Genomic DNA, 8491 nt, shown 5'->3' with positions numbered 1-8491 from the left:
TTTATCTTGCATGTTTTTCAACCTAGCTTACCCTTACTCTTGTTTGTGTTGCATGTGCTGTGTCTTTTCTCTCTACGATGATCATCCACTTAGATGTGAGCAGAGGGAGACGAGGTTTCATTGGAGCAGGCTTTAGATGGGACTGATGTCGCTGAGGAGTCTTAGTTAGTATTTAGACCTAGACTAGTACACCTTATTTTGAGATACTCTACTTTTGTACTCAAAGTTAAAAAAAAATAAAAATCTAGCCATATTTTAAATGACTGTATACTTAATACTGTCCTCTGTTAAATCCTAAGTGTTCTCTCATACTATATTTGTTGAATTCTATTATGTCATAGGTTTAGTATAATATTTAGAATGTCACAGTTACTAATCCGGAACAACTAACTTGGAACACCCAATCTAAATGGATGTGGTTAGTGATTTTAAACTCATCTTTTAGAAGTGGGAAAATATTTTCAAAATATGCATTCCAAGTTTAGTTATTGATAATTTCAAATCATATATTAAGACCGTCAATATTCTGTATTTAAAAAGTTTTTTTCTCGAATGCGAAGCAAAGTTTCGTATTATTTTAAAAAGGTTCTAAAATTGTTTTGGTAGTTACATTAACTAACTTTTCTACACTACAACGGATAAAAAATTTTGAACTGGTTTATTAAATGAAAAGGACATGTTTTGTGAAATAAATTATATTAATAGATATTATTATGTCAAAAAGTATGGTCCAATTGAGAATAAAATTATTCAAAGAGATTATGATTATGTCTATAATTTTTGGATATCTCAACTTAATTAATATATTTAAAATATAATATATATTGAATTAAATTTCAATTTGAATTCTTTAAAAATAACAAAATTAACTAATTAAGAAGAATCAGATGTTCTGCGTTCCTCTACAAAGGCAATTCTATTATATTTTATACTAAAAGTCAAATGTTCTAATTCGTCCAAAAGTCAAATGTTTCATTAATTTATCATTAAGCAAAGGACAGATCTATTCCACTAGCTCAAATCTTTTATACTTAATATAGATAAAAGAAATGTAGGGAAAGATCAATATCACACTTTTCTTTATAAATCTATAAATATATGTTATTATATAGTATGATATGATATAATTGTGTACATCATATACTCAATCTATTTTTTCAATAACCTTTTTTACTATGGTTAAAGATTATATTGGATACTCGACTTACATTTTCGACTCACATCATTTATTATCTGATATTATTTTTGGATTATATTTACACAACTAAGATTTCTTTCATTGTTACTAAATTATGTTCGTTAAGACATTAAAGCTTATGAATATAATATAAATTGTATTCTTTGAAATAAATTAATAATGTTCATTATTATTAGAGTTTTTTCATGTGTATACACTACACTAAAAGCACGTATTACCGAAGGATTATTACCGACGGCCAACAGGCCTTCGGTAATGTTTTGGTGAAATTAAATACCGAGGGTTTTCGCCCTTCGGTAATGTCTGCTATGCTTTAAGTTGAAAATTTGAGTATTCGTTATCAAATTTCCTAAATTTCACAGAAGAGTTCTCTCCCTCCTGTTCGTCGAAGTCCTTTACTTGGGGTCGTGACCTTAGAGGCGGTCAGCTGGTTTGACATTGCGATTTGACAGCGCGAGTTTGGTGGTGTTGACGGTGATCGAGGTTCGTTGCTGGGTGGTGCTCTTCCACTGTACTCTCTGTTCGAAGCGGGTCGTTGCTGGGTGGCGCTCTTCCATTGTCGCCCTAAGTCGGTTTGAAGCTCTTGTTGTTGCGGACGCTGACAACGGTTCGTTGGTGGTTGATTTGCGGCTAGGGTGAGTGTTTTGGTCCTTCTGAGTGTTGCAACGGGGGTGGGGGTTGTTGGGGGTTCGCGTGTCGAGGTCGTTGCAGTGAAGTGGTGTTGGCTGATTCGTAGTGCTTAATTGCCACAACAACAGGTCAGGATTTGTTTCCTATTGAGTTTGTAGTGAAGTGTCGTAATTTTTGAAGTTTCATTTGGAGCACACATTTAATAATTGGGCGTTTCTGCATGAAATTTTTTTACCCACACTGTGTAGATGTGTTTTGAAATTTATGTAAAAATATATAGAATAAGTTGAAAGTTATTGAGAAATAATCAATTTGATAGATATCTGAAAGGAATAAGAAAGAAGAAAATAAATAAACTGATATATAGAAAGAACTTATTAGGTAGGAGTGGAATTGTGATAGTTACAATTATCAGTGTTGACTTATAAGACAAGAGACACAGATGTTAGTCCCAACAGTTAGTCCGTGCATTTCCATGTTCCTAAACAGTCACTTACCTTTCTTTTCGTTCATTCCCTCTTTCCAACCTCATTTCACTTTCTTGCCCTTCTTCTATGCACTAACAAGTTTATAAAAATCGAACCATTTCAACCAATTCAACTGTATATAAGCATTTCAACCAACTCAATGTCCGAAATTCCAGGCTTCATTGGCCATTTCAAGTATATCAGCATCTCCATAGTACCTTCCTCTAAGTATGATGTGGCCTTTACTGTAATAATTTGTCCTTTTTCCTAAAGGTGAAAGGAATTGAAGCTATCATGAGTATATAATAGTCACCTTAAGATTATGCACAAGGGTTAATTATTAGATACTCTCAATTTAGGCCACTGTTGGTTCCTTTGGCTACATTACCCTTTCTCACCTCATTGTGCCTTCATTCCACTTCTTGGATTTCTAAAATGGCAAAACTTAGATGCAAGTCCCCTGAGTGTTTTTAGTATTGCTCTTCAATGACAACTAGATTTCCTCCTCTGAAAACCTTGATATTTAATGCAATCCTTTATCATACAAATTACTCATAGGAAACTCTTATTCCAATTGAAAAACAACAGTAGACATAAGTTTATAAGAAACTGTATCTGATGCATCTTACTTTATTCTTTTCTAAAACAACAAATAATTTGAAATAAACTGATATTCTAAAAGTGACAATTATTTTTATTGAAAGGTAGTTTGCAGACCTGAACTCAAATCCCAAGACCCAGCATTATGTTTTTCTCTATTATTAATGATAAAGTAAGANATTGAATTTCTTAGACCAGATGCAAGAAAAAGTCCTCATTTCCTGAAATGATTCATTTATAGAAAAATATTCATTTATATATTTAAATAAGAAAATATTGCCACTGGAATTAAAGCAAAGGTATCTTGATATCATAGCTCCATTAAAATGACAGAACAAANATTTCAATATTTCAAAATATTCTATTAGCTGTTGTGAATGATAACCAAGATGTCTAGCATAGATACTTTAGATTAAAAGTATACTGCTGTCAATGGTTTAGTAGCACCTTTTGCAGGAGATTCGCCTAAAATGACAATTTATCATGTTTTCAATGAAAGTAGGACAAATGAATCAATAATATGGATCCTTCTTCCTTAGTAAACATTCATTAGGGATTGAGCTATCATAAACAATGAAGTAAACAATCAAAATGAAAGTTTGTTTAAGATCCAAGAACCTTGTGAAGACCCTTTAGAGCTTCTAGAGCAGTAAATATCGTACCAATTCAGTTAGGAAAGCTTGTTTGTTAAGGCCTTCTAGAGCAGTAATGCAGATTCTAGCACACGGGAAAGATAAGCAATAACTCTGACACAGGAGACCAAAATATACTTGTTAGTTAGGAATATAAAGTTCTAAAATAAACTAAAAATTAAATGCTGATATCTATTTCAAATAAGATGCGAACTTGGTCCCTCAAATAACATTGACATCTGTAGTGTAGTATCTAGAATCTATATAGCTTTGCTTGTTTTTAAAACCTAGCAGATTAACATGGGAGATCAAGAGTTGATGTTTTAGCAGATAAAACAAAGTTGCTGAAGTGCTTAGTTTTGAATTCAAGGTAGGAAAGTAATGAAAAGTTGGGCGTGAGAGCATTTTTGCCAAAATTTTACACATTTGACTTTTGAGTTGACTTTTTGCAAATGAACTCCTACACTTAAACCAATTGTGGTAAACTTCATGGGACATCAAAGTACACTGCTTAGGAGTTGGAAAACCTTGGAAAGAGGGTTAAAAGCTAACTTAATCAAGCATCTCATTATACACTTGTTTAGTTAATTAGTCTAGTTTGAACTAATATACTAAATTAATCTGTTTAATATACTAATATACTAATATACACTTGTTGGTGTAATCAACAACTTTAATTCATCAATTTAAACTTGTTTGAACTCTAATTGGGTTCAAAACCAAACTGTTTAGTAGANTCACCATTCTACTTGCCAATTTCACTCAAAAAAGAGGTTTGAATATGCTATTTTGCACATTCATGAGTCTGGCTTCAATTTGAATGTTCTAACAAGTTTAAAACAACCTTTAGGACTTGTTTAAACTGCCAAATAGCATAGAATCACATCAGCACGAAAATTGAAACCTAATAACCCATATTATGCAAAATTTGTGCCAATTTTGGAACTTGCAAAGTGAATCTGAGTTGGAGTTCTATTTTGTGCCTAGTTAGAGTTCAAAAAAGTCTATTTTGATGAATTACAACTGTTGAAATGATTAACAAAGTGTCAGAATGGTTTAGGCACAAAATCACTTCCAAAACCACCAATTTTGAGTCAATTTTGGGAGGTGGAAAGGTGATTTTGAGTAGCAGTTTGGTTTTGAGTTAAATTTGAGTTTTAACATGTTTCAATTGATAAAACAAAGTTGCTAAAGTTTGGAAAATCAAAGAAGGTTGGAAAATCTATCACCCAAGGTATAATGGTGTAATTTGCTGCATAAATTGGCTTTAGTAAGGGTGATGTTCGATTTTTGTTGTTTTTATGCTATTGGAAAGCTTTAACAAGCTTAAATTGGTGTTCTAAAGTAGATATCACTGTTCATTTGGTCATATGGCAGATTATATGCAGATTTGGTCTTTAAAGCTGTTCATTTTAGCTTATATTTTAGTTTATATCACTGTTCATTTGGTCTTTATAGTGGTGATTTTGAATTCTAACCTGTTTATAACTCATTTCAAAGTTTAACCACAATTAAAAAACTCAATTATTATATGTTGCAAATGTAGGTTTTTGGAGGAAGACTCAGTGTTCAATTATTATAAGTTGGTGCCAAATTTTGGAGGGGTTGCAATTTAGGAGAAGTTGAGCATCTGAAAAAGGTATGTAGTTAATGATATTTAATTGTATTGTTTCAAAGTGTTGTTATTGCTGCCTTAAACTTGTGGTTTTAAGATTGGTGGTTTTAAAAGTGAATTCATGCACAATTGATTCTGACTCTTTGATAATACTTTCAGCATCTTTAATTCACTAAATTAAACTTGTTTGAACACTTAAAAAGTTCAAAATCAAACTGTACAACAAATTCACCCTTCTACTTCCCCATTTCATTGAAAAATAAGATGTGAACATGCTATTTTGCACACAGGTGAATCTATCTTAAATTTGAATGTTGTAACAAGTTTGAATCAACATTTAGGACTTGTTTTAATTGCCAAATAGCAAAGAAACTACAGAANTCGAAATCAACACCTTGTTATGGCTAACAAGTACTCATACTGCAGATGTCTTATAAGGTAACAAATAATATAAATTATGCTCAGTTCCACATCAACAATTTAAAGCCAATAGCCTCCTTCTTGATTAATTTCCATAGGCCATTATTAAATTGGAGCTCAGAAAACACAGTAAAAGCTACAAAAAATCATGAAAAAAACTTCTGCCAAAATTCTACACATTTGACTTGAGTTGACTTTTTGCAAATGAACTCCTACACTTAAACCAGTTGTGGTAAACTTCATGGGACATCAAAGTACACTACTTAGGAGTTGGAAAACCTTGGAAAGAGGGTTAGAAGCTAACTTAATCAACCATCTCATTATACACTTGTTTAGTTAATTAGTCTAGTTTCAACAATAGCCTAATTTATGTTTCTTTTTTGGAGAACTAATATACTAAACTTGTATAGTGTTAGTGAATTAAAGGTGATTAGTTGTTGATGAAAACAAAATTCAATAAGGGTATAGATTAGTTGTTGATGAAAAGAAAGTAGGATTTGTATAGTTGTATAGAAAATAGAATAGTTAACCTCAACTAGTTATTTTAAAACTACAATTCCCAACTGCAGAAAGTGATTTTGCTTCACTAGGACAAGTTTCACCTTGTATAGAAAATAGAATAGTTATTTTAAACATTGACTCAAATGAGGTTGAGGAAGATGTTCCCTACCAACTTGACCAAATGTCACAACCACAAGAAATAATTGAGGTTGAACGTATAACCACATTGAGCGACCCTGATGGTGATGGAGATGAATTAGAAGCACTTGCACAAGGTGATGATGATGAAGAAGAAGAAGAAGAAGAAGAAGAAGAAGAAGAAGATGATGATGAAGAAGAAGACGAAGACGATGATGACGATGAAGAAGAAAATGATGATGATGATGAAGAAGATGAAGATGAAGATGAAGATCATGATGACGATGATTGAATGTTCGACTATCTTACATATTGTAGCAAATTGAACTATCATTTCAATAGAGTGATCCTTCCTTATTTGAAATAATTTGACTATCTTAACTTTTTTATGCAATAATTTGAAATTCACTTTAATTTGTAGTGATCCTTCCTTAGTCTTTTCTATTGCTTCAATTTATTTGTACACATATTCAATGCAGTAATGGCAGGAGAAGGTAAAGACCGTCCTGATAAAGGAAAGGGGGTAGCCAAGCCTAAAAAAAGGCAACGGACCGCAAAGTATGTACTTAGGGTGCGTGATACACTACCTACCCTTACTCCTGCAGTACACCCTTCCCCTACTCCTGTAGTACACCCTCCCCCTACTCATACAGTACACCCTCCTCCTCCTACCCCTGCAGTACACCCTCCCCCTACTCATACAGTACACCCTCCTCCTCCTACCCCTGCAGTACACCCTCCTCCTCCTACCCCTGCAGTACCTCCTCCTCCCACTCATGCAGTACACCCTCCCCCTACTCATACAGTACACCCTCCCCCTACTCATACTGTACACCCTTCTCCTCCTACCCCTACAGAAGAGCCTCTTCCTCCCCCTGACCCTACTTCTATACCTTCCTCATCTTCTAGACCCCCTTCTGAGACTGCCACACCATTTACTGATCTAGATTCAGATGGTGATGGTGATGATGTTGACCCGCTCCTCCATGATCGACCATGGATTGAGCCATACGGAAAAGGGTAAGACTTCAATCCCTGCCACACCGTTTGATTGATGTTTTAAACATTGTCTTATTTGAAATAAATTTTATTTCTTTATATGAAGGTTTATTCCATCCAGGGTTGCTTCCCAGGCCATCACACGATCAATTAAGCAACAGTATTTGACTCCATGGCCTACTTGGGGAGCAATACCTATAGACGACAGAAAGCCATTTTGGGAGCGTTTTAAGGTGAACAACACTTTAAACTAATTATCATTCATATCTTACCATGTCTTAATCAATGTTTGTTTTGTTCATCCATACAGATGAAGGTGCAGTGGAAAGCTGAACATGAAAGTCAAATACATAGAAATTTTAACATGAAAGCATCTCATTGGCTCTCAGAGATGTTTAGGGATGCCCGAATTGCAGGGGAGCGCCCTTACTGGATGGGCGAAATCATTTGGAACTCTTTGCTTGCACATTGGAATTCAGTAGAGTTTCGCAAGAGGAGTGCTACAAACTAGAGGAACAGAGCGAGTGAAAAGGGTGGTGCCTTGCATACTGGCGGGTCGATCACAATTCACGAGCATGCCATTCGTATGGTAAACTTTCTTTACTTTTTTTGTTTCTTTCATATATAACTTATGTATTTTCTATTTCATATACACTAATAAGTCTAAATTATGTTACAGGCACAAGCTCTTGGACGGACCGTCCATGTTGACGAGGTCTTTGCACAAACCCATGTTCGGAAGGGCACTAATGAATTCGTTGATGAAAAATCTCGCAAGACTCGTGTAAATAGCACTCCTAGTATTAGTAATCCACATGATTATGTTATTGTATCATTCCCTGACATTGTTTTTAATGTTTCAACAGGAAGAATTTTCTACGAGACTTTCACAGGTTAGATCCGAACATGGGTCAGCTCCTACACCGGATGATGCGAGTAATGCAGATAACGACATCCGTAGGACACAGTGCTGGGTCGATGTTGTTGGTGGGAAGAAAAAGGGACGAGTCTACGGTGTAGGACAACTTGATGCAAACTATACAGCATCGAGAGGAGGTACACTGAAGCACCAACCTTATTCTTCTTCCACCCCTTCTGTTGACGAGGCCATCCAGCGCTTGACACAGCTATTAGAGCAACGTGACCAGGAAAACCATGCTTTGAGAGAAGAATACACTCACTTGAGAGATGAGTTTTCAAGCTTCAAGTCCCTGGTCATGAGAGCGCTGCCTCAAATTTCAAAGCCTCCTTCCACTGTCCCTCCGACCCAGCCACGACCCTCCCCGTCACC

General features: G+C 34.8%; 1 long non-coding RNA gene across 1 annotated transcript; it reads left to right on the top strand.

Annotated features, from left to right (window-relative positions):
- The first annotated feature begins 7156 nt into the window (after window positions 1-7156).
- On the top strand, window positions 7157-7730 carry LOC111241792. Its single transcript, XR_002668077.1, has 3 exons — window positions 7157-7221; window positions 7307-7433; window positions 7511-7730. It is a non-coding gene; the product is annotated as an uncharacterized LOC111241792 (long non-coding RNA).
- The last annotated feature ends 761 nt before the right edge of the window (window positions 7731-8491 follow it).

This window comes from Vigna radiata, chromosome 6 (assembly GCF_000741045.1).
Source record: "Vigna radiata var. radiata cultivar VC1973A chromosome 6, Vradiata_ver6, whole genome shotgun sequence".
Taxonomy (NCBI): Eukaryota; Viridiplantae; Streptophyta; class Magnoliopsida; order Fabales; family Fabaceae; genus Vigna; species Vigna radiata.
Note: the sequence above shows the minus strand (reverse complement) of the source record. Positions and strands in the feature narration are given on the sequence as shown.